We start from the raw sequence: 26,495 nt of genomic DNA, 5'->3' as shown, positions 1-26,495 counted from the left end.
TGCAAATGCAGCAAAAGACACAGATGAAACAACTGCATGTGCTGGGTGTGTGCATGGGAGCAACAGGAAGAAAGAAAAAGAGGCAGCAGGCAATGGGGCAAGAGGTTGCTCATGAGACTGTTCATTATTCATTAAATGGAGGTCACAACTAGACATGATAAGAGTCTGTCATTCACACGTCTGTCCCACCCATTACATCCCAGCAGTTGGTTGTTCCCCACACTTCTCTTCCGTCCTGCCTTCAACACTGGACCGGAGTCAGATGTAGATAAAAATGCATTCATCAAATGACAGAGAAGAACACAAGAGGGTACACAGCACCCTTCTCTCACATGATCCTTTTATTGCTAAATGTTAAGACCTACTGCCGGTAGGAAAGTAACACAGAAAGCCAAGACTGAGTACCTGATACCATCATGTCCAATTTGGCATGAGAGCAGACACGGAACCAGTACAAGGGGCAGACTGCGATGGTGGTTTCACTCAGCGGTATCTCGCTAGTGAAACCACCGCCGCTCCCGTGTCCCTCTGCTACCAACGCAGCGAGGGAGAAACAAGCTACATCTGACCACTGGAGGCAGTAGGACTCAGAGCCGGAGTGATTTCACCAGTGATATACCACTGAGTGAAACGGCCATCACGGTCTGCCCCTCATGCCAGCTCAGAGGGACAATCAAGTTGCATCGGCCAGGCGCCAATACAGCTTATTCCTCCCTCCTTTTCTTTAACCTGCTTGGCTGAGGAGTGTGTGGCTGCCCTCACACAGTGGTATACAAATATTTTAATATTGTTCATTCAGTTTCTACAATTTTCTAAACCCTTTGCTCACTAGCATCACACATCAAGCCAGATGAGAGCCAAAGAGGTTTGCGTGCTTCTAAGTTCAACTATAGGCAAACAATGTACATTGGAGGTATGCAAGACAAAAGTACGGTAAGTAGCATTGTAGGAGATTCACGTCTGTCTGGGGCAGTACCAGATATGCCTGTGGAAACTATTAGCTACTTCCTGTTCATCTATAGTTGGATGACTTTTGAGCATTGCAATAAACAGAATGTCCATGGGAACAACTCCCTGGGACATTCAACAATGAAATAGAGTAATGTAAGGCTGACTTCATGTTCTCTATTACTTAAAGCCTGCATACTTTTTTAACCAATTTAAATTGGTCACAACGGCAGTTACGGCCTTACCAATTCTGCATCCATCAGCTTGGTTGAGCTCCAAATATATATTTCTTCACTTCCTCCTTCCCGTTCATGGCAATAACTTTCAGCTCCTCATCTGAATCTCCAGCATTTCTCAACCTATGCTTCCTACCTTCATTTTGCAAATAAATCATTTAAACAGAAAGTCTGAGGTGGAAGAGACTTAGCAAAAAGGCATCTCTTGTAACCTGCAATAATCAGAGGCGGCTGGAGATTCCAGAGACAATCTATTCTTCTAGCATGGGAACTACATTATCCCCAATATATTGCTAAACTCTATTCAACTGCACAAATTGGAGTTCTTGGAAGGGAAGAGAAACAAAATGCAAAAATGCTCGGGCCAAAAATGCTCGGGCCAAAAAGATGATTTAGCTGTTCAGTCTTTAAACTATTTTATTTCTTTATGTTGAGGTTAAGTTCCAGCTGAAATAAACTCCAGGACAAGGCCCTGTTTCATAATTATTCGTCAGCTGGAATATTAAGAGACCCTACATTAGACATATATTGCACAACAATTACTAGCATATCTATACATTGTTTACATTTTGTAAATAAATTGGTACACATTGACCGTGGAAACTTGGGAAGAATTATTTGTTTGTTGTAAACCATATAACTGTTTATTTAGAAAATATAAAAAAAATTATAGATACGTATACTAGTAACGGTTGTGCTATATATGTCTAACATAGGGTCTCTTAATATTCCAGCTGACAAAGAATTACGAAACAGGGCCTTGTCCTGGAGTTTATTTCAACTGGAACTTATCCTTAACATAAAGAAATAAAATTGTTTAAAGACTGAACAGCTAATCATCTTTTTGGCCCGAGCTCTTGGAATTTTTCGCATCAAACTCCATTCAATGGCAACAATTTATTGTTGCATTTCTCTAAAACAAATGTTTTAGCGAAATGGAACAACATAACGTTATGGGAAACATGACATGACATCCGCATGTCTGCACTCGGTAATAATTCTCAGTGTCTAAGAGAAGGCAGGAAGAAAACAATACATCTTGTCAAGAGCTGATATAGATTTAACATGAAAATTCTCAAATGCAGACTGAGCTTCATTGTGGGGGGGGGGGAAGGCTAATTCCATGTAAGGAACCATTATGAAAAGGATGAAAAACAAAACTGCCCAAGGCCTTTCCACAAACATGTAGTGCGACTACACGTGGAATACGAATGACAACTCTGGATAATGTAGAACTAGAAAACGTGAATAAAAAGGCAACCCAAATGATCAGAGGGCTGGGGCAAGTCATCCTACAAGTTCATCCTCAATGTTTTGGGCTTCTTATTTTTTTGGGGGGGGGGGGAGCAGAGTAAAAAGGGATGTGGTACAAGTGAACATAATTATGGATGATATGGATAAAATGCAGTAAGTCTCTATGAGGCACAGGATGATGGAACAGATGGGCTTTGGGTGTGATCCAGCAGAGCTCTTCTTAAATTCTTATGGGATTAATAGTCACACAGGAGGGACTATTGCTTAGCACTAGAAGCATTTAGGTTCAGTTGCCAATATCTCAATTTAAAAGTACATATATTGGATACCAAGCCTGGGGGGAAATGGAATAACATAATAGAGGTACAGTAAAACCAAGGCAGAGAAGACTTGTGTTCGACTGAAGCTCCTACCCAGTATAAGATTCCTATGTGCTAAGAAAACATTGATGTGCTACCTCCTGTATAGGTTCGTAAGTTATAGGTTCATAAGATCGTGAAGCTGAGGCTCCAATACTTTTGGCCACCTCATGAGAAGAGAAGAATCCTTGGAAAAGACCCTGATGTTGGGAAAGATGGAGGGCACTAGGAGAAGGGGACGACAGAGGACGAGATGGTTGGACAGTGTTCTCGAAGCTACGAACATGAGTTTGACCAAACTGCGGGAGGCAGTGCAAGACAGGAGTGCCTGGCGTGCTATGGTACATGGGGTCATGAAGAGTCAGACATGACTAAACAACAACAACAAGAAGAAGAATAAGAAGTATGAGAAGCTGCATGCCCAGAAATTACATGTGAACATAGATTCCATTCAGAAGGTCCAATCAATGCACACCTTCCATATGTTTTACAGTATTGTACACAGGCACCTCTTATTTAACTCAGGGGCTTTCCAAGCTCAACATTTACTCTCTTTTAAAATGTTGTCTAAGTTGCATAGAACCAGAGGAACTTAGGTGTAGTGGTAGTCTGGGACAGAGATTCTGAAGGCAAAACCAGAACGCTTAACAAACTTCAGTTCCCATGTGGAAGCCAGATTCCCCATCCCTGAAACAGGTAGTTTGTAGTCACACTTTGAGCCCTGTCATTGGAGGTGGGGGAAGCCGAGATATTTGCCTGGTAGCAGATGATTCACCAGAGAATTCTGAATGGGATATCTGCGTAAGAGCAGGACTGATGGATGTGAAGTGTGTAAAATACACAGCCTAAAACGTAAAGGATATTTTAGGAGGGACAGGCTTTTTGTTTGGGGGGGGGGCACAGAACCAAGTTATCTTTAATTCAATTAGTCAGTTAAGTATTTTTATTTATTTACTTGATGGGGGGGCAGCTGCCCGGCTGCCTGCGCCCCCTGGCTACACCCATGAAGTAGCATCTTTAACTACTGCCACAGATTTGACATTTACAAAAACATAACAAAAGGAATACTAATACATTAAATCTTCAGATCACCAGAGATGTACATTATGAAAGCTATCAAAGGTATACTAGAGTTAACAGAGCTACTGTGTGAACACACACACACACAGGGTTTCGTGTCGGCGTCAACTGGATAGGTTCTCTTTCTCAGAATCCTCAAAGTTGACCACCAACAGCACCTGAACTGAGCAGGCACAAAGGTCACCTGGTTACAGCCATCTCCGCTGTGTTGAGATCTATTTCTGTTAGCTAGTATTTCCAAGTTGGCACCCAACCAGGAACAAAAAACTCAGCTTCCTCCACCAGTGGCCCCAGCAGTCAGAAGGCATATACAGGTAGAAGCCAGAAGCTTCTCGGGAAAAGGGTTCAATTCCTGTTTTGGTGCCTGTGATTCCACACAGTAAACACTAACAATACTAAATAGAACATGCTGGGTGCCTGTGGGAGGAGAACTAGCTTTTTCCAAAGTAAAGGGAAGGAAGCCATTTGTACAAGAATGAAGTATTTAGCAACAAGGTTGCTGGAGACAGGGGAGAAAGTAAACAATGGGTAATAAGAGGTTTGGGTTCAATGTGTACCCTATGGAAATAAAATTGTGGCCTCCACAATGCAAAACGTACCTTCTGGGGAACCTATTGGAAACAAACTTGGATGTGCTTTCGAACTGCTATGTTGGCAGGAGCTGGAACCGAGCAACGGGAGCTTACCCCGTCGTGGGGATTCGAACTACTGACCTTCCGATTGGCAAGCCTTAGGCTCTATGGTTTAGACATGACATGAAATCCCAGGGGAACGCGAGATGGAGAGATATAAAAGGTGATGTGCAGGGAAACTTTCGTTTCGGGATCTCCATCGACTCCAGTGGGAAGGTTTAAGCTACAATATCTCTTGCTTGCTAGCTTTTAGGCACCAAGCAAAGCTCATTCTATTCCCTTGTACAAGGGATCAGAGATCCTTTTAATCGCCTTTAATGCTGTCTCTGTTAGGGCTTTTAATTGCCAACTACATTTTATCTATTTTTATGTGCTGTTTTGTGTGTTGGTTATTGTATTTTAAATGCTTTGCAATGTAAGCTGTTCTGAGACTATTTGGAGAAAGGCAGGACAGACATCCTGTGAATGAAAATAGAAGTGCATGCATAATATCATGTTATCATCAGAGTTGGGATTAGCTCGTAAGCATGCATGTAGCTCTAGCTAGTTTCCATTCCCAAACTGAAACAATGACCACTGGAAGGTGAAGAAAGGGAGTAAGGAGAAGATATAGTGTCACTATAGTGCTGCAGTCACCAACACAGCGACTGTACCGTGTTTCTCCTAAAATAAGACGTGCCTATAAAATAAGCCATGGCATGATTTTCTCGAGGCAATAAAATATAAGACATACCCCGAAAATAAGCCATACTGATAGGCGCAGTTTTGGAGGGCGCCAAGGAAGAGGCTAGGCTGGACGCGGCACCTCCCTTAAGACGGCCCTGGCTAGAGCTCCTGAGGGTGCCCCCCCGCCACCATTGCCACCCCGCAAGCTCTTCGTCCCTCTGTTTAGTTACCGGTAGTTTAGTTTTTGCGCGCCTGCCGCGTTCGGAGAGCACGAGATGTTTTTATCTCCACCGAAGCAGGACCTCCCGCCCCCGCTCCCTCTTCCAAAACCTCCGAGCTGGGTCCGCAGCATGGTGGTAGCGGCGGAGACAGTGAGTGAGCCACTGCCCGCGCCCTCCGCCCCCTTGTCAGGAGGCTGCAAAGGGAGGATGCAAAGGCGGAGGGAACCGGAAGCCCCCAGTGCCTCCCCCAGTCCCGCTGCCGGGCCGGGCATGTGCGGCGCCCCAGGAACATGGCGGAGGCGGCGTGAATGAATCCAAGCAATGGGGGCAGCAGCCGTGCAGCTGACAGGCATGCAAGCCACGTTGCCGGCGCGCCGAGGGGGCGCGGGTCCTTTCCCTTTGGTGAGTGCCAGCTGGCGGCTCCCGGGCCCGAGGTTCTGCCTCATGCCCAGGCTTCCGAGGAGCCTTGCAAAGGGAGGAGGCCATCGCCTCCTCCTCCTCTTCCCCCTTTGCTGCCACCGCCTCCTCTCCTCGCTGCAGCGTCTACCGGGTCCCGCACGCTGAAGCGCAGACAGTGCAAGAGGAAGTGGCGGTCGTGGCGTAGCAGTTGCCGCCCGCCTTCCGGAGAGTGCGTGTGTGCAGACAGGGACGTGGTTGGCTGCCCGGTGGGTGCCGGCAGCTTGCTCGACCAGAAACCCGCTCTGTTCTGCAAGCTGGGTTTGGCTGAGGAGGGAAGCAGCTCTCCCATCCCGCTGGCTCCAGTTGTGTCCCTCCCACCGCACCGCACCGTTTGTGTTGCTGCTCCGTCCCTCTCCGTGCAATTTGGTGCTGAGCGCGCGTGCTCTCCGTCCCCCGTTATTTTAGTTTTTGCGCGCCTGCCATATTCAGAGAGCGTGAGAGAGTTTTTATCTCCACCGAAGCAGGACCCCCTTCTCTTCCGAAACCTTTCATGTCCACGTTCCTTGCGATCAAAAGGCCTAGGGAAGGGGGAAATGCTTCTGGTGACAAGAATTGAGATGGATCCTATGAATGTTTACTGTGAGCTTAGTGAGTCTTAGTTGAAGTAAGTAAGGTATGTTTAGGACTGCTACCAATTAGGGAATAAGCAAACACACAATTATAATTGAATAAATGTAGATCACTGTACCATACTTAATTTTTAAAAAAATAAGACATCCCCTGAAAATAAGCCGTGGTGTTTTTTTTTTTGGAGGAAAAAGAAATATAAGACGTGTCTTATTTTAGGAGAAACACGGTATGCACAACGGTTCCCTAGAGGACATCCCCTGGTGCTTTATCATGAAAAGCACATTTATTTAGGTGTTTTGACATCATCCTATGTAGAAAAAAATGAAGACTCATGACAACCAATGCCTTGCATCAACATTCCTGCAGTTCTGGCAAGAACCGGATCTGTGATTATATATATATATATAATAAAACAACCTGTGCAGTCTGTCACTGTAAGCTTTAATTAAATGGCATTTATGGCATTTTTGGAACCGCATGTTGCAAATTCAATATATTTCATTATTAATTCTATTGATTCTGATCTAGACTCTCCCCACCCCAATCCTGCTTTGGAAACGCAAAGCAGTGTTTGTGTTTTCTCTGTTTCTGTTTGTCTTTTTTTGGGGGGGGGGAACGATCCCCTGTGGAGGGGGAAGAGAAACCACTGGAGAATAGGGAGCTCATAGCACTCCCTCAAGATTCTTCAGCCTTCTAATGCCAATGTAGCTGAAAGAAATTCTTTTTTTAAAAAAACAGACTTCCTGCATGAAATAATGAAACCTCAACAAAAGGAACTGTGGCACCATCTTTAGTAACTGGGTAGCGGAACGGTCCCTTCAACACAACATGCACTCTACCAGATGATACAACAACTGACCAGATGATTGAAGCAGTAGAATACAACAACAACAACAACAATTTAATTAAATTATAATAATACTTTATTTATACACTACCCATCTGGCTGGGGTGCCCCAGCCACTCTGTGGAATGTGATTAGCAGCGTCATCTGCTACATGTCTACTCAGAAGTAAGACACATTGAGTTCAATGGGGTTTACTTCCACTTCAGTAGGTCTCAAAGTACTAGTGCATGGCAAATACACAAAAGGTAGCTGCCTGGGTAAACAGATACAAAGGAAGATAGGCGAGATGTATAGAAGTTGTCACTTTGGCAGGTACCTCAATATACAGAATTATACAGTGCTTTTGTTCTAAAAAAATGTTTAGGGGCACTCTCATTTTCCTACTCATATTGAAATACTGCCCCTCACTGAGGCCAAACTTAGATTCACAAATTGTTTAGGGGTTTGTGTACCCCTGTGTACCCCCAGAAAAAAGCACTGGAATTATACATTATACATTGTGTCAGATATACTGGTAGACCTCCATGTGATATTGGACTCCAACTCCCATCAGCCCCAACCAGCATGGCCAGTGGCTAGGGATGATGGGAGTTGGAGTCCAACAACTGGAGGTCACCATGCTGGCTATACCTGTGTTATATACTGTATAAATATTATAAAGAGCTGCTAAACAGCTATTAAAAGCATGGAAACCTCTTTTGTATCAAGACCCATGAGCCAGCAGTAGCCCCCATGTATGAGAGCTTAAGGTTCTTTTGACTAAATAAGGAGTTGACTCAACAGTGAAACCATTCATTAAATAGTAGATACAATAGTCTGATGTTGTTAAGACTCCAACTGCTATTAGTCCCAGCCAGCATGGCAAATGGTCAGGGATTATGGGAACGGTAGTTCAACCAGGTCCCAAGGACCACAGGTTCTCAGTTCCTGGTTTAAAGTACTATAAGATGCCTTGTCTTGTCTTGGTGTTTCTTTCCAAGCATGATAAAAATCACCTTAGCTGTGACTGTGCAAACCACGGCTGCATGGAAACCTCTCAAGTGTCAATCATTTGAAATTTGGAAACGAAAAATGTCCACAGAAATACAAAAAAAAAGGGAAGTCACTGCAGTACAGCTGAGTAATTAAAGCCAGTTCGAAGCCAAACATTCACTAGCAGAAGCCCCTGAGGAATTATTTCACTTGCAAAGGTAACTAGAACCCGTGTTCATTCCTCTAGTTCTACATGCAACCCTTTAAATAAGCATCAACTTCTATTTTGAGGAAGCACACTCACTTTCTGTTTAGAAGTCCATTATGCATAACCTCTTAACTCTTTGCTGACTGAAACAATTGCTCTTCTAAAGCACAGTGCCATGGGAAAAGAAAGCAATTAATTTCGACATAGGTGAAAAATAATCAGATCTATATATTTTGATACACTTCTGTGATGCCACAAAAGAGTATGTCATTTTAAGTACGCTGTCCCTTCTGGAGTGGAAAACCTTTTGACAATCTCTGTTCTTCTGGTGAAGTGTGGTCACTACCAGCTATGAATATGCAAAGCCTTTCTTTATTAAAATGTGAATACTCTGTGTCCAGCAAAAGCAACACAGGTTCGCCATCCCTTCCTTAAATTAACTTTGCATGATTCAAAACTTTATCAAAAGCAGTGATACATTTCTTCTTCAGTACTTTACTTCAAACCAGAATAATACTACAACAACCACTGTAGTGTGGAGGGCACCCTGTGGAGAGCTACATCACAAGATGCTGCTGGGGCTTTTGGCAAAATCTTTATTTCCACTTTATCATTATGTCTTCAACAGTGTTTTTTTTTTTTTTTTGTGTGTGTGTGTGTGTAGTCCCCATCATGTCATGAATCAGTGGTGGCTTGATGCCTCCTGGGACTGGTGAGGCGGGAGGCTGGTAGGCAGAGGCATCTCGTTCTAGTTTTCTCACCATCCTGTTTCCTTCCCTGCTGAGTTTTATAGGAGGAAAACTGAGACTAAGGAGGAAGTAGCTGGTTATAACTAAGAAAGCAGGTAGGTAAGGCCTGGCTGAGGGTGGTTGGTAAGGTAGAGTCCCATTTGCCCTAATAGACCAGCCTCCACTGCCTTCAACGTTTATTTCAGATCATTCGGCAAATACATTTACTGTACTTGATGTGACTCCCAAATTGTACAATAGCAATTGCATATATATAGCCAAGGACTAAACTACTTACTATTCAGAGAACAGTTTGTGGATACGTATGATGAAGCATTGTTGCAGCTAAGTAGGTGTAGACCTGATCACTGGTTGACTTTAATATCACTATGCTCCCTACTCTGGGGTAAACTAAGCAAGCAAACACTTTAGTTTACTGCCTTCCCAAGGCACCAGTGATATATATATCTATATCTATATATATGGTTGGTTCCCTTTTGCATGGCTAAGAAGACAGGAAGCCATTTTTGCAGCTGTTCCGGTTTTGGAGAAAATACCAACTTTGTGAAATACCAATTGGGGAAGCTTAGAATAAAAGAAATGAAAAATTTAATTTATCCAGCATTATATCTGCTTGCTTTAAGATTCCCTTTTATGTAATTGTTAACTTTAGTCCCTCCCCAGATTTCTAAACCTGACAAATTAATCATGAATGGTAACAAACAAAACACTAGCAACTACTTGTGGTGATTCATCACAAGCTTTACTTTTACTAAACCTTTTGATTACTTAACAGAGTGTAACAAAAAAATGTCATCAGAGTCCCTGTGGGGAACAATAGATTATAATACATCAATATCAGATGAGTTCCCAAAGTTTTTTTTTTCCTTAAGCAAACAAACAAACTCCAATTGTAACAAGAAGGCAGGAAAATGTGAGCTGTACTTACAAAGCACTAGAGCAACCAGTCAGATGACCTTAAGAATTCATCAGCACCACATGAGAGAATAGGCCAGATAAACGCCCCTTCCCGCAGGCTAAAGGAAAAGCGAGCCACTGCGAAAATAACGCTACTTCCTTTTAACTAAACTACTGTAACATGTTTTAATCTGGGGTCCAGATAGAAGCTCCTCTAGGGGTCAGGCGCGCGCACCGTCCAATTAGTACCACACTTCCTCTTTTTTTAAAATGTGCTCCGCATATGGTTCACAATACAGCACTTTAATAATTTTCATTTTAATAGAAGAGAGCGCACAGAGGGAAGGAGCTTTTATCAGATTTCAGAGCTTGGTGAAAAATAAAAGCTCCCTTGGTATATTACCGCAGCTGAATTATGCAAGGTGGTTATCTAAAAATGATACAAAAGCCCGAAAGCCTGCAGCTGAGAGAAAGGGATTTATCAAAGCCCTCCTCCCAGGAAACTTCACGGTTGATAGGAATCCCAATCTCCCGCAATTCTCTCTACTCATTGAACTCCACCCCCACCCCCGCGCGCCACTTCACAATAGAGAAATACTCCTGTAATCGATCTAAAAATCTATGGCCACGCCTTCTTTTCCCTCGTTCGGGGCTTATCTCGCGCAGCCTTTCTTCCCCCTCGAAAGAAAGGATCGTGCTCCTTGCATGTGCGAAAGTTATGTTTGGCTGGCAAAATGCAAAGCAAAGAGCTGCAACGCTGTTCGCACTGTTTTGGCCAAGCACGAGCCCAGGTGCTTCTGCCCTTGGCGACATCAGTGTCGCTGCAACCCTATGCACGCTTACCTGCGAGTAAGTTCCACTGAACTCAATGGGGCTTACTTTTGAGTAGGCACGCCACAGCCTTGCACTAAAGCAACCCACATATCTTTAGACAGGGGGCATCTACCTCATGGAGGAAATTATGAGGAACCAACCAGCGAAGATTCAGCTTTCTCTCTGCAGCGCAACAGGACTTTGCTACGTGGCTAAAAACAGCAGCAGCAGCAAGCATGCAAGCAACACCGACGCTATTAGCCCGAAGCGCGGCGGGAGAAGTTCAAATTGCCAGGCTTCGTCCAAGCCACCTTCCAGCCCCTCCGTCTCGCCACCCAACCGGGGCTTTGCCGAGAAAGTGAGGGGAGCCCACTTACTTTTCCCGGGGTCTCAAGCTTGTTAAGTCCACGGTCGCTGCTTCAGCCCAGTGGCCCGGAATCGGATAGAGCCCGAGCCCGAGCCGCGCGTTTTTCTCGGCCAGAGGGGAACTGAGAGCACGCACGCCCGAGGGGAACCAGCGAGCCGCCTCCTCCTCCTGCCAAGCGCCCGTCCTGCTCCCTCGCAGAGAGGAACTTGGGCGGCTTTCGCAGCCTGTCGGGGGCTGAGACTTGTCGCTCACTTCCTGGTCCCGGGAAATTTGCATAGCAGGTCGGGAAGGTGGCCGGCCGGCGGGGGGTGGGAATATTTCTTGGAAACCGAAAGGCGGGTCCAGGCAGGACGGCGACGAGGCGCCCCAAGAGTAGTGGTAGTGCGGACACACCCGCTTCGAGAGCGGGAGAACTCGCTCGCTCTTTCTCGCCCTCGCAACCGGGGCTCTTGAGGGCAGCCGGCCCCACAGCGCGAAGGGGGCGGAGGGGTGGGGACTCGGCCCGCGGCTCCCTGCTCGGTCATCCCAAGAAAAGCAGCTGCGCGCCTTCCTTGTGGGTGGGGAGTAATTATTCCGACCGAAGCAACCCGGTGTGTGAGGGGATAAAAATAGCTAAGCCAAGTGGATTCTGGTCCCAGCTCTGCGCCCGCCCAGCCTCAGAAACGAGCCTCCATCGGGGTCTCCCCCCAAGAAGCCTGCCCAACTCTGGCTTGCGTGGTCCTGGGCAAATCATGGCCTTCCAGCCTTTAGCCCCCTCTAGTGAAATAGGGGAAAGAAACCTCGATTGCATAAGGAAGGCCTCTGAAGATCAATACTCCTAGCCACATGCTCCAGTGCTGCGTTACACCACAACTTCCCCAATCTCCGAGCTGGGAGAGACCCAGGGGTTCTAGTGCTTCCCCAGGGTTCTGCTTCCTTAGGGCCAATGGAGATGGTGGTGCCTTTCAAATATATGGTTTTATTTACACACATCTACAACCTGAGCATATGGAGAATGGAGAGGCTCGCAGCATCGACACACCAACAGATCTTGTTTCTCATTTAGGTTTCCAGGGGAGCCCCCAAAGCCCAGCACATGTTATGCTAGCAGCACCTAGCATTCCGGACCCAACTGACTGACACACACACTAGCTTATTGTTCTACATAGGAGCTAGGTAGGTGTGGGGGTAAGACCCTTTTGTTCCTTCTGTGGTGCAGAGCAACTTTGGTTATGCTAAATTGTGGTACTTAAGGCATCCAAAGCCATTGCCTTGACAAAGGAACTAGTTTGGCAAGCTTGCTCTTAAACATTCTACCCCAGGCATACCCAAACTGTGGCCCTCCAGATGTTTTCGCCTACAACTCCCATGATCCCTAGCTAACAGGACCAGTGGTCAGGGATGATGGGGATTGTAGTCCAAAACATCTGGAGGGCCGAAGTTTGGGGGTGCCTGTTCTACTCCCACAGATACATGATCCGGAGAACTGGAAAGGGACCCAGGGTACCATCTAGACTGACACCTTCCAAACACATAACAGTTACTACACAGTCAAAAAAAAATTTGAAAAAATCCTTTCAGTAGCACCTTTGTTGTTGTTTAGTCGTGTCCGACTCTTCGTGACCCCATGGACCATAGCACGCCAGGCACTCCTGTCTTCCACTGCCTCCCGCAGTTTGGTCAAACTCATGTTCATAGCTTCGAGAACACTGTCCAACCATCTCATCCTCTGTCATCCCCTTCTCTTTGTGCCCTCCATCTTTCCCAACATCAGGGTCTTTTCCAGGGAGTCTTCTCTTCTCATGAGGTGGCCAAAGTATTGGAGCCTCAGCTTCACGATCTGTCCTTCCAGTGAGCACTCAGGGCTGATTTCCTTCAGAATGGATAGGTTTGATCTATCCACCTTAGTAGCACCTTAGAGACCAACTAAGTTTGTCATTGGTATGAGCTTTCATGTGCATGCACACCTCTTCAGATACCACACTGGATCAACTCTGTGGCTGTATACAAATTACCATTTATTTTGTATCCAGTGCACTCCCATTGCTGGTTTTTGAAGCCACATATACATGAGGTTAACCCAGAGCCGGCTCTGCCCTTAGGCATACTGAGGCAGGTACCTCAGGCGGCAGAAGCCCCCAAAACAGCATCCTTGTGGGTGCCTTTCCTCCATGGAAGCAGTGTCAGTATCAGCAAGATAGATAGATCATGTGCGATTTCATCAAGATCTTACTCAAGATTGGAGCCAGCAGCAGAGGTGACAAGATGGGCAGAGAAGTGACAACAGCAGGGCAAGGCAGCACTTCCCGTTTTGCCTCAAGTGGCAAAACGGGATGTGCCACCCCAGTTTAGCCACAATCCATATTGGTCCTGTAGGTTCTTGAGAAGTGCTGTCTATTGCAGTTTTTATTGAAGCTTTGCTTCAGCTAGAAAACTTAAGCCACATTCACTTTGCAAGTCAGCCAGGTGTGTATATTTGAGGCATCTGTTGCACATGTGAAATGTCAGCTTTGTGGAGAGGTGTTGGGGGGAGGGTGCATGGGGGTGGGAACTGAACAGGGTAATATGCATTGGGTAAGGACACCCTTTTACCCCTCTCTGATGTGTACAGCAAGGGGCAAATGTGGCTTGAATCACAGCAGGAGAGGAAATACCCCCACTATGTTTTAAGCCACTAATGCGTACATAGCCTGATTCAGTTGTGCGCACTGCACGGCCTTGGACAGCTCTTAGCATTTCAGCTTGTAATCCCTCTATAAAATGAGGGAAACCAAGGTTTACCTTGTAAGAAAGGCAAGCACAATAAGATTGTAAAGTTAAGAGTTGTTAAACCTCTGGCGGGGGAGCCTTCCTGTGGATGAATCTGCATGACTTCTGCTAATGGAAGTCTTGCTAATCTGAAGGCATTAACTGTTGTGTGGATACAGCTGCGTGGCCGTCATTTCAAGATAGGCAAATCATGTATGGCATGTAGCTCATGTATGGCAAAAATGGTCACTAGGTGGGATGGCATTTCAAATGGATTAGACCAGGCACCCCCAAACTGCGGCCCTCCAGATGTTTTGGCCTACAACTCCCATGATCCCTAGCTAACAGGACCAGTGGTCAGGGAAGATGGGAATTGTAGTCCAAAGCATCTGGAGGGCCGAAGATTGGGGATGCCTGGATTAGACAATAAGCATAGTCTACTGAAAACCTTTAGTTATGATAAAAATGGAGCCTCCATGTCCAGGAACAGTGTACCCCTGATAATCACTTGTCAGGAACAAACTCTCTCAGTTTTGCTGCTGCTTGTGAGCATCACAGGAGCATCTGTTTCCCAAGTATTGGAGACTGTATATGTGAAACAGAACTTTGGCCTGATCTTCTGATCCTGCAAGAGCTGTTCACGTTCTTCTTTCCTTTCCGTATTAAACATGCCATGCAAATACCTTTATGGAAACAATGCACCAATTCAGGTGTCAGCTTGTCGTGCATCCAGCACCAGCAGGAATACTTTCCCTGCTGATATCCCATTTGTTCCCAATTTTTTTGCTGTATGAAAAGCCAGGAATCATTAACAGGGGTTTTGGATTGTCATTGTATTTGAGTGTGTGTGTGTGTGTGTGTGTGTGTGTGTTCATTTTGAACTACCCAGAGGACACTGTTGATTGGGAGGGATAAATAAGCCATAAATAAAAAAATAAACAACACAATAATACCGGTATATACTTACAGTGATGCTGAGGCTACTAATAAATAATCATTACTTAACAGTAGGAAAAATAGAGGCAGGAGGCAACCTAGGTTTTCCTCAGAACACAGTTAAGTTGTGTCTAATGTAGAAAGTTCTGGGGCTCAGTCATTACACTGGAAACAGGTTTAATGTAAAATAAAATTAACATATTCTCCATGTGTGTCTGCGTTTTTAATAACTGGGTAAATTGTTGCTGTATATGCTACAGCGGGAAGGTAAACGGCGTTCCCATGTGCTGCTCTGGTTTGCCAGAAGCGGCTTTGTCATGCTGGCCACATGACCTGGAAGCTATACGCCGGCTCCCTCGGCCAATAATGCGAGATGAGCGCGCAACCCCAGAGTCGGTCACGACTGGACCTAATGGTCAGGGGTCCCTTTACCTTTACCTTTATGCTTGGGGACAGGGGTGGCAACTTGAACAAAATATTGGGGGAGGGCAGGACCCTGCCCCACACAATTGATCACAAGATGTGGCACACACACACCATTTGAATGGCAATGCCCATCAACTTTTGGGGGGTCGATACCCTGAAATATTTTATGGGGGGGCTGAAGGGACCTTGGCCCCCAGGAGTTGGCTCCTGAGCTTGGAGAGGTGTAGAGTGCTGAAATCTTCTGATATGACTTCAAAAAGAAACAGCTAGGAAACAGCTAAACAAGAGAGTTTTCATTTATGCCTACCGGTATTTACAGTGTAATTCTATACCTATTTAGAAGTAAATTCTGCTGACCTGTGGGGTTTTTTCCTCTGATAAGTGGTTATAGATTGTAAGCCTTACAGGGCACTCCCATGCACATTTACTCTGAAATAATTCACATTGTGTCCCATGGTGTGTTCTTAAGTAATGTTGCATAATATTGCAGTCTTATGAGGAATGGCTTAGGGAGCTGGGTATGTTTAGCCTGGAGATGAGAAGGTTAAGGGGTGATATGATAGCCATGTTCAAATATATAAAAGGATGTCATATAGAAGAGGGTGAAAGGTTGTTTTCTGCTGCTCCAGAGAAGCGGACATGGAGCAATGGATTCAAGCTACAAGAAAGAAGATTCCACCTAAACATTAGGAAGAACTTCCTGAAAGTAAGAGCTTTTCGACAGTGGAGCTTGCTGCCAAGGAGTGGGGTGGAGTCTCCTTCTTTGGAGGTCTTTAAGCGGAGGCTTGACAGCCATCTGTCACGAATGCTTTGATGGTGTTTCCTGCTTGGCAGGGGGTTGGACTGGATGGCCCTTGTGGTCTCTTCTAACTCTATGATTCTATGATTCTAAAAGGCAAACCTGTGCACATTACTTGAGAGTAAGTCCCAATGAATTCAAATAAAAATAAATCCCACTGAATTCAATGGAACTTACTTATTTATATTAGATTCCATTTATGAATCTCATCCCATAAGATACCTCAAATTGATTTCACTGTAAAAACATCAGCAATAATTTCATATAGAGAAACAACTTGCTTAGGGTTGTGCTGTGTACTGTAAGTCACATATAGGTCAACTTAATGATTAGGCTTTCAGATGAAAAGGTGAATATGTTTCTCAGCTGTTCAAAACCCCTTTGAATTATAGGAACTTGAAGGTACCATAATTGGAGCCCATTTGCCTTGCTAGGCATTGTGTGTTTGAGTGGTTGTCTTCTGCTGAGCTAATTGCACCAGTAATTTATTTTACACATTATCTTTTTTCTGCTTGACTTGAAAATGCAAATATCCTCCAGCTATTCATGTATATATCACTCACTCTAACAATATGTATAATAACAGAGCTAGCAATGATTTATGAGTACATCTTATTGTATATGTTTGTCAATGCACTTGTGCTTCATTAATACCCAGCATCAGGGGTTCCCACTACCAGTGACTGGGGAGGGGAAATAAAAAGAATAGCAACAGGAAAAAAGAAATGAACAACAACAACTTTTAAATATAGCAAAATATGGCACTTGAGTTAGAACATTTGACTCCTTGACTAACATGCCCTACTAACGACATCAGCTGTAAGAATTTGGTGGGAAATACAAATACAAATAAAGCTTTGGATAAAGCTGTCCTGTGAAATGTTTATATTCAAATACATAATTTAGGTATGATTTCTGATAATAATGCCCTTCAATGACAGAGTTAAAATGTTTGCTGTGGGCTTACCCTGTAAAGAAAAAGAATAAAAACATGTGCTAAGATTTACTGTGCTAAGAGCAAAATGCATGGATCAGAGTACCGGTAGATGTTCAAATTCTTTAAGGCTGGGTGGCACTGACAATTGCCCAGTGTGATCAGTGGGCAGAGGATTCATTTGCAGAACAATGAAAACAAATGCACAGTAAACTGAAGTCTGGAAATTATGTGATTATAACTAACTATCTCCTAAACCCTTTCCCACTCGGCTAATCCCCTCTTGCTCCCCACCCTGTTCCCTCTCCCTCCAGCTATCAACTGACAGAATCCCCACACTGCCCAGGCTGTCCTTTCCTTCCTCCAGCTGTGTGGGTCTGACATAGTTGAAACAAAATTTAAACATTCGTGTGCATGCACACTTCACGAAAGCTCATACCAATGACAAACTTAGTTGGTCTCTAAGGTGCTACTGGAAGGAATTTTTTACTTTTATTTCCTTCCTCCTTCCTCCTGCCTCCTGCCTTCCAAACACAAACTCCAAACATTTGTATTGCTTGTGAAGGATGCCATGGCAAACATCTAATTACATAGGCAACTCTCTAACTGACAAACAAAATAGCTATTCAGCTTTGGAAAAGCCTCAGATCAGGCTTTGATTACACAAGGATTACTATAGATTTTTTTTTCCACCTTTCCCCTCTTATATGACTGGTGAACAGAAGGAGTCACTGCTGCCTGTAAGGCTCGGGTGCCCCTTCTGGCCATTGGACCAGATACCGGTAGCTGGATCAGAAAATACAAAGTCACTGTGCTTTGTAGTGTTGCCCATCAGAACCAGCGAATGATTTGGGCAGGAAACCTGCTGCTCTTAGGCACTGAGCCTGACAAACTCCTAGGATGGAGCAGCCCATTGACTATCACTGAGCTCTTATCTGTGAAGCTGAATAGCAGATGGATGCACTGCTTAGAGTCCAGGTGAATCCAAAGAGAGTCTCCTTCTGTTATGGCTCTCCATTGTTCAGTCATGATGTTGGTGGAATGTATGTCATAATCCATGCTACTGTGGAATTGGGCATGTACCTATATGAAGCTGCCTAAGACCCGGGGCAGTGCATAGGTCATTTTAGCTTGATAATGTCTTCTCTTCCTGGCAATGGTTCTCCAAGGGATTTGTACAAGGAACTTTCCCAGCCTGTGAGATAACAGGAACTGAACCTCAGACCCTCAGGTGCTTTACCATCAAGCTACAGGCTCACTCCAATAGTAATTCTGAATTCATTAATGCAGAATAAAGGAGTATAACCCAGGATATAATGTGGCAGACAGCAATCTTTCAACAGTGAAAGTCTGTAAAGTACCCCTGTCCATAAAGGTGGATGCAACAAATGCAGGTTTAACCAGTTGCAGGTTTTTGCACAGCCAAAGATGCATGAATCTGGGTGCTTTAGTGATGTAGTTGCTGCTGGAAAAAATGGTTTCCATATAGTCTGTCTCCGTACAGCATGTTGCTAAAGGTTTGGATTTAAGGCTGCTAGTCCTTCATTTCTGTAAAGGTAAAGGTAAAGGGGCCCCTGACCATTAGATCCAATCATGACCGACTCTGGGGTTGCGGCGCTCATCTTGCATTATTGGTCGAGGGAGCCAGCGTACAGCTTCCAGGTCATGTGGCCAGCATGACAAAGCTGCTTCTGGCAAACCAGAGCAGCACATGGAAACACCGTTTACCTTCCCGCTGTAGCGGTGCCTATTTGTCTACTTGCACTTTGACGTGCTTTTGAACTGCTAGGTTGGCAGGTGCTGGGACCGAGCAACGGGAGCTCACCCCGTCGCGGGGATTCGAACCGCCGACCTTTTGATCGGCAAGCCCTAGGCTCTGTTTTTTAACCCACAGCACCACCCGCGTCTATAAGGAGGCCCTATTTCTGCCAGCTTTAGTTCCACCCGCAGCCTGCACCCCCTTCTATATTCAAAACATTCAGAGGCCCCTGGAGCAGATTTTCAGGGGAATGCAACTGGAAGGGAGAGGAGAGAAAGCCCCATTCTGTGAATATGTTTTGTTCAGGGAAGGAAAGATAGGATCCAAAGTAATGTATGCAAGCAACAAATTGTGGGTTGGAGCATCGGTTCATTCTTTTTTCCCTACACCATCCTAGAACAGGAAGGGTAAAAGGCAGCCTTGAAATATTCCAATTGTATACACAGATGTCCTCTCTTTGACCTAGAAAACCGTGCTCTGTCCTGCAGGCATTATATCCTGTAGATTGGATCGCAGACTGGAATGTATGACCTCACTTTGTACATGCAGTATGTAATGCAAATTTAGATAGGAGCTTTCCTAAATGTTCAAAAGGCTTCACATGTATTATCTCAGTAATACATCCAGGTATTATAGATGGTCAGAAGGGTAAAGCCTGGGAGACTATAGACCTGAACTTACAGTGAGTGCATAGCTGACCTGAGATTTAAACAAAGCACTTCCAACTTCTTAAACTACAACATTCTAAGCACATTTCTTTTTCTGAAAGAGAGAGATAATATGATGGTTACTGTTTTAAAGCATTTAAAAAATCAGGTTATTTTCAGCTTATAGAATCAAACTGTACTACATGAAGTCAACCTTAAATACTTTTCTCCTACGGAAGAAGGAAGTGCACTTTGTTTTTGTTAGCTGCTTTGCTATCAAGAGTCTTTTGTTCATAATCACACATTCCTGAACCGGTTACTTGAGGTGAATTCTATTATAAGGAAAGAAGCAAAGGACTGTTACAGTTAAGTAGACAACGGTAAGTGATGAAAGCATAATACTGTGAAGATTAATATCACAGGAACCAAAAGCAAACATTTGAAGCCAACTCGCTAAGTAACCAAACAGCTATTTAAAGCCTCTAGTAACCCCCCAGCTCATATTGATTACAGTATTTTGAAGGGGCAGTAGTGTTGTTCATAATCCTTTACAGAACTAACGTGGTTAAGGCATGACTCAGGCAAAGTTAAGTATTTGTGAATCCCAGCACTTTTAATAGGAAAATGAAGTCTGTGCTTAACCATCTCACACCCAAAATAAGTGAGGCTGTGAAAAAAAGAAAGAAATACAAATAAACTGGACTTCATTGTGCTTAATTTTGGAGGAATTATAACCTTAGGCTAGTATTTTGTTTTTTAAAACATGTTCATAAGGAAACTTCCTCTTTGATTCATTGAACACATTACTGCTCACAGTTCATATTTTTCCTGCTTCAAATGTCACCACAACTCTTCTGGTATGGTTGCATGCACACCATAGATATAAAGTACCCCCTCCTCCAAGAATATTGGGTACTGTAGTTTGTCAAGAGTGCAAGGTATTGTAGCTTTTTGAAGGGGCGAATTACAGCTCCCAGGATTCTTTGGAGAAAAAAGTGTGTTTTGAATGTATGAGGTACTACCCACTTATCGACTCTGGACTAATCTACTGCAGTCCAGAGTACCCTGTAATTAGGCTGGTGGCGCTGTGGGTTAAACCACATAGCCTAGGGCTTGCCGATCAGAAGGTCGGTGGTTAGAATCCCCATGATGGGGTGAGCTCCCGTTGCTTGTTCCCTGCTCCTGCCAACCTAGCAGTTCGAAAGCACATCAAAGTGCAAGTAGATAAATAGGTACCGCTACAGCGGGAAGGTAAACGGCGTTTCCATGTGCTGCTCTGGTTTGCCAGAAGCGGCTTTGTCATGCTGGCCATATGACCTGGAAGCTGTATGCTGGCTCCCTTGGCCAATAACGTGAGAGGAGCGCCACAACCCCAGAGTCGGTCACGACCGGACCTAATGGTCAGGGGTCCCTTTACCTTTTTATTACAATCCCACTTATGGCATGGCTGGCAAACAAAAATCAGTAACACACGAGGCTTAAAATATGTTTCAAATGTTACATGAGAAAAGGCTAATGCAACAGCAGTCTGAAGGGACAGGAGAAAGCTTGGCGACAAATGAAACTGCAAAGTTTGGGGTGAGACCCAACTACGGTAGTACTTTCTAGTGGCCCTGTATTTTTCCTAAAGCCAATCTCTTCTCCCAGTTGTTTTCCATTCCTGACCATCCATATTTCCTGACATCCATGATTGCTGACAAAGTTGCCTCTTGGGACAATCTCCCAAGAAGCTCTCCAAGCCCGTAGTTACAATGCACTCTTCCATAAACCACCCCCTCTAGTGGGAAGAGTTGCTTCTACATAGCAAAAGCAGCTGGAAAACCACTTACCATAGGTTTTGCTTTCACCCCCCCCCCCCCGCCGCCCAGGACAAAAGGATAAGCAGGTCTCAAAGATACCACAAATAATGGAGTGTTTGATTGTTAAATATGAACAATGTGTTTCAGCATAGAAAAGCTTAAAAAGCTCATTTTTTGTGTGTTTTCCCAACAAATAAAATTATAAAGATGCCACCCTTCAAAACCCATGTACCCTCTCCCTCCTCCTACTCCCCATTTGATCATCTTGAGTTTTTCTCTGATAAATTGAAAGTTAGAGACAAAATTGTATGACAGTTGTGATGCTGAAAAGTTGCTAGACATGATTTCATCCGTACTTCTAATTTGATGGTGCAAAGTAATCTTGCAAATGACCCCACAGCTTTAGGTGTGAAATAGTTGTTTTCGACCACATCCTGGCCATTAACAGAAAAGGAACAAGCCAGATCATGTGAACCTAGTACTGCAAGATGGAGCTCAAAGGCTGCCAACGGTATGGGACGCTAAAGCAGCACCATCAGCAAGGCACTGCCCTTTCAAATACCTGGCTTATACAAAAATATAGAACTTCTGGACACAATTCACACAGCATGTACAGAAAAATGAGAAGGGCCAGGGAGGAAAATGCACTTTAATAGGTTGAGTTCTCACAGTAAGAGAGATGTATGTGGAGGGCTGCAGCTCAGTGGCAGAGTCCACATTTCACATACATTTCAAGTCCCAGGTTCAATCCCTGGCCTCTCCAGGTAGGGCTGGGGAAAGACACAGTCAGTGTTGATAATACTGAGCTCAGTGGATCTATTCTCTGACTCAGTATAAGGTATATGATGCTTTCACACTAATGAACTGCCCCCCCCCGGCCACCTATATTCAAAATGATTAAATGCAATACCACAACACTCAGAATCAAGCAAACAAATTATACCACTTTCTATTGTCATGACTGAGCAAGGCTGGCGTTTGGGCTAAGTTCAGTTTGGGAAACCTCTCGATGTATAGGACTCGTACCCACAGAGCATACACCTGAAGCCTCCTTTGATGGAGACCCAGATGTCACGCCAAGTCCTATTTGCTTTCCTTTCTGAATCTGGGAGAGTGGGCATATCATGACAAATTGTCAGTACAATCAGCTTTGACAATACTAAGCACTTTGCTTGGGAGGTAGAAGATCAAAGTGCAATATTCTGGACCGGCTTATTTTTAAAACTATATTAAAATGTTTCGTTGGAAAAAAAAGCTGTCCAAATGCAGACATGAATGCGAACATTTTATGATGTTTTTGAAACATATTCTCCTTTCTTCCAGGGAGGTGCTGAGAGTCTGAAGTATGAAAGGTTCTCTCCTTCCTTCCCCCACTTGTTTTCCATCCATGCTCATCAGATGGGAGAGCAAAGAAGTTAAAGGAAAAACTGGGCAGCAATATCAGGATATCCTGCTTTGTTTATCTAGCAAAGTCAGATACATGACTCATCAAACTGTTTAATAACCAGACCCTACTGGACAGCTTTCTGCTCATTTAAAACTCTCTCTCTCTCTCTCTCTCTCTCTCTCTCTCTCTCTCTCTCTCTCTCTCTCTCTGTGTGTGTGTGTGTGTGTGTGTGTGTGTGTGTGTGTTTAATACAACCTTCTGGAATGGAAGCAGGTCATGGGAAGGAGGAGCCAGGAGGGAGCATCTATTCCAGCTGCAGCCAAGTGGAATGGCTGCTGCCACATGACAACTGAGGGAGGCAAGGAGGAAGCTGATGGCCTGGAGCTGGTCCTCTAGGAGAGGAGATAGAGGGCTCTGCTTCCCATCTCAAATAAATCTCAAATATAGTTATCTTTATTTCTTGCAGTGCTAGAAATAAGAAGCTGTAAGAAGTGCTGCAGATTCTACTGCATTTAGGCAAGCTTTCCAATAAGCCTGGAGAATTTACAACAAATTGTGATGATCACTTGTGCCTTGGCTGCTTTAGTTGCTAGTTTTATTAAGCAAGTTTTTCTAGGATCACGTGTGTGAGCACATAGCAGCATGAAAAGAGCCTGCTGGCTTAGGCCAATGGCCCATCTAGTCCAACATCCCATTTCTCAAAGCAGCCATCCTATGGAAAGCCTAAAAGCAGGCTTTGGGCACAGCAGCACCCTCCCCACTTGTGATTCTCAGCATACTGCCTCTGACGGTGGAGGTAGAACATAAGACACTGTGGCTGGTAGCCACTGATAGTCTTACGCTTTCAGCTGCTCCACAAATAAAGATGCCAGCCTAGCCTAGTTTTATTGCTGCTAATCATGACAAATGGTTGAATGTTTTCAATAGAGCAATAAAAAGCAGCAGGATGCCTGTCTCATTGCATTCTATGGTTCTAAGTTCAACTGCAAATCATAATCATCTAATGCAGCTCAGTAATTTAGCACTTGGCTGGTTACTTATATAACAATCCTCTTTTCACTGCCACAGAGAGAAGGGCAGCAGGAGCAGCTACCATAAATACTGTCTTACACAGGGCTGTGTGAGGAGAGCAGCTCTATTTCTAAGTGCCACTGGTTCCTAGACTACAAAAGAGCACGGGACATGTAGGCAGCTTTCATAGATCTACCCTGAATGAAATGACGGCAGAATATGACAATTGGCTGCTCATTCTGTTCAGTTCAAAACTCTGTAACTAGGACTGCAACAAAATTTTGCTGAATGTCCTCCTTCCTAAAAGTTTAGGAATCTGGTCAGTCATTTCCTCCAATAAGCGTTCTACTCTTCTTTCTTCCCCTCCCCCTACTGGATTTTCCCTCTCCCGGGCTACTGAGCATGCAGTTTTCATTGATTTGTTTCAGAGTTTGTCTTGCTCTCTTAGAAGCAGGTTACATGATCCCCATGAACATGTGGATACCTACCTCTCTCATTTCTCAGTGGCCCTGTTTTGGCTACAATCCTAGCAGCACTTGCCACCAGATATCTCTATTAACGACCAACAATTTTGTTGATTTATTAACAAACAACACTTCCAGGAATCTTCCCATGTTAACGATGGTTCAGTTTCAATTTGCCCCCTGTCAGTTTTCACTAATACTCTGGAAAGAGAGCATGTTGTACTGATCAGCTTGGTCACTCCTTTGTCCCAGTGCAGCAATCCAAAGGAATTTGGCAGCAATTAGAAAGTTATTGTTGCTAGTACCCTGTTTCTCATATTTTAAGACATACCCATAAAATAAGCCATAGCAGGATTTTTAAGCATTCAAGGAATATAAGCCATACCCCGAAAATAAGACATAGTGATAGGCGCAGCAGCAATGCCGGCCGCAGCAGCAGGAGGAGGAAAAAAATAAGACATCCCTTGAAAATAAGCCATAGTGTGTTTTTTTGAGGAAAAAATAAATATAAGACATGTCTTATAATATGAGAAACACGGTATGATGCTTAACAGGAAAGGACAAATCCAAAGCATGTTGCTCCTTTGGGGTTGTTACTTTTGAGTGTGGAGTAAGGCTGGGGGTCCCTCCTTTCATTCCTTGTTCGCCTTTTTTGCTGTAATATTTCCGGCAGTATTCTACCGGTAGTATGGGATTGGGAAATTGGAGAAATGTATGTGGGTTGTTTGACCATCCATAGGATTAAGTGTGATCCTTGGGATACCCAGTGTGGAAGTCAGTTGTGATTGATGAGTTAGCACCCACTGGGCATGAGCCAGGGGATGATGCATATTTGCAATACTACAGGTGAAAGAGTGGAATGCCTGTGAACAGGATTTAAATTATGGGTGCTATAAATTATGATGCTATCCTTTTAATGTGAATTGGCTGTAATGTGTCTGTGGTTGGTTGTCCCCTGTGGGTAGTGTGGGTAGCTGCCTGTGACTATTCTTGAGAAGGTGGAATGTAGGAGGAATGTGCCTGCAGGGAGTAAATCTTAGGGCAGTCTATCTCAGTGGCAGGCCTGTCCCAGATAAGGAAGGAAACATGCCTGATAATTAACTGTTTATTGACAAGAGAAACACTTACAGCAGCTTCCAAGGTGCTCCAGATACCACACGTTTCTAGCCTCTAAGCAGCTGTCCGCAGGTCTGGACCCTATGGAGTACTTGCAGCAACAGTGGGGGCCCTCCTCTCCTCCAGCTTACATTGCAACCCTGATGGTTTGCGTGCCTGCAACCTGAGGCTTCTCCTGCACAGGTGCCGCTGCTCTTTCCACTTTAAGCCCCCCCCCCCTGGTTTTAGGAGAAAGTGGGGTGGGGAAAAGTGGGAGTCTACTGTCAGCTGAACCACCTCCACATCTGGCACACCTTCCTCTGCCCTGACCTTCCCTCCTCCCCAGCTCCTGCCTTGCAGGCAGCATCACCCCACCTTGCATAAATCACTGGTCCCCTCTTCTGGGTCACTCCCCTTGTACCCTACCTCCACCACACTCTTTGGAGCCCTTCCAGTCACTGACACTCAAGTGTTCAAGGGGAGGGGCAAGCATGGCCAGGGTAGGGTGCACCAAATTACATATGCTTGCATGGTGGGTCCCTTATTGAGTTCCCCTCTATTCTTGGTATCTCTGGATGCTCCACCACTGTGACCAACAGTCTGGGGGTGGTGCTGTTAAAAGACTGGGTCTGTTTGCCATAGGATCATGCTGATCCCTTAATTGTGGATGAGCAGGCTGACTTACTGCATTTTATCAAGACCTGGGTGGGCCAGATTCAGCTCTGCCAGCTAACCTAGTCAGATTTGGCAGGGGGAGTTGCTGTGGACCACCAGAGTTCATTTTCCATCACCAGGAAACCCCTTCCCTTTGAAGGAGGAGTACAAGGCCTGTATCTGGTGTTGGGTCGGACAGGTTAGGGACCCAACAGCTTTCCAAGCTGAGGTGGTCTCCAGCATAGTGCTGGAGGATTTTGGCATCCATGCACCCGTGGTTATCTGCTTGACACATGGAAGAGTGGGATACACCCTTGATTTGGCCTTTGCTCCAAATAGGGAGGTGTGGTGGTCTAGAAATAGGGGCAGACATTGTCCCTCTGTTATAGTCTGACTATTTCCTGGTGAAGTTTGTACTTGCAGCAACTATTCCCATCTGCAAGAGGGCAGGGAGTTCAGATGGTCTATCCTTGGAGGCTGATCTAGCTAATCTGTTTGGGGAATTGCCTCACTGCTCTGTGTATGTAAATGTAAGTATAATTATTAATCCACTTCACACTTTACTTTGATAATCACTTA

The 26,495-nt window shown here is 44.7% G+C and overlaps 1 protein-coding gene across 8 annotated transcripts in view; it reads right to left on the bottom strand.

Moving 5' to 3' along the window:
* The window catches only part of LYN (LYN proto-oncogene, Src family tyrosine kinase), a 45,707-nt gene extending 33,964 nt beyond the window's left edge, over nt 1-11,743 (bottom strand). For 2 of the 8 annotated variants that reach the window (XM_035125189.3, XM_035125190.3), the window contains exon 1: nt 11,289-11,743. The gene's annotated coding sequence lies outside the window, so the exon portion shown is untranslated. Of the gene's footprint in view, nt 1-10,129; nt 10,277-11,288 lie in introns of those variants that run through there. The other 6 variants (XM_035125191.3, XM_035125192.3, XM_060277803.2 and 3 more) reach the window with 6 other exon arrangements.
* Nucleotides 11,744-26,495: the final 14,752 nt, after the last annotated feature.

Source organism: Zootoca vivipara, chromosome 8 (genome assembly GCF_965207765.1).
Source record: "Zootoca vivipara chromosome 8, rZooViv2.hap1.1, whole genome shotgun sequence".
Taxonomy (NCBI): domain Eukaryota; kingdom Metazoa; phylum Chordata; class Lepidosauria; order Squamata; family Lacertidae; genus Zootoca; species Zootoca vivipara.
This window is presented reverse-complemented; position numbering and strand designations above follow the sequence as displayed.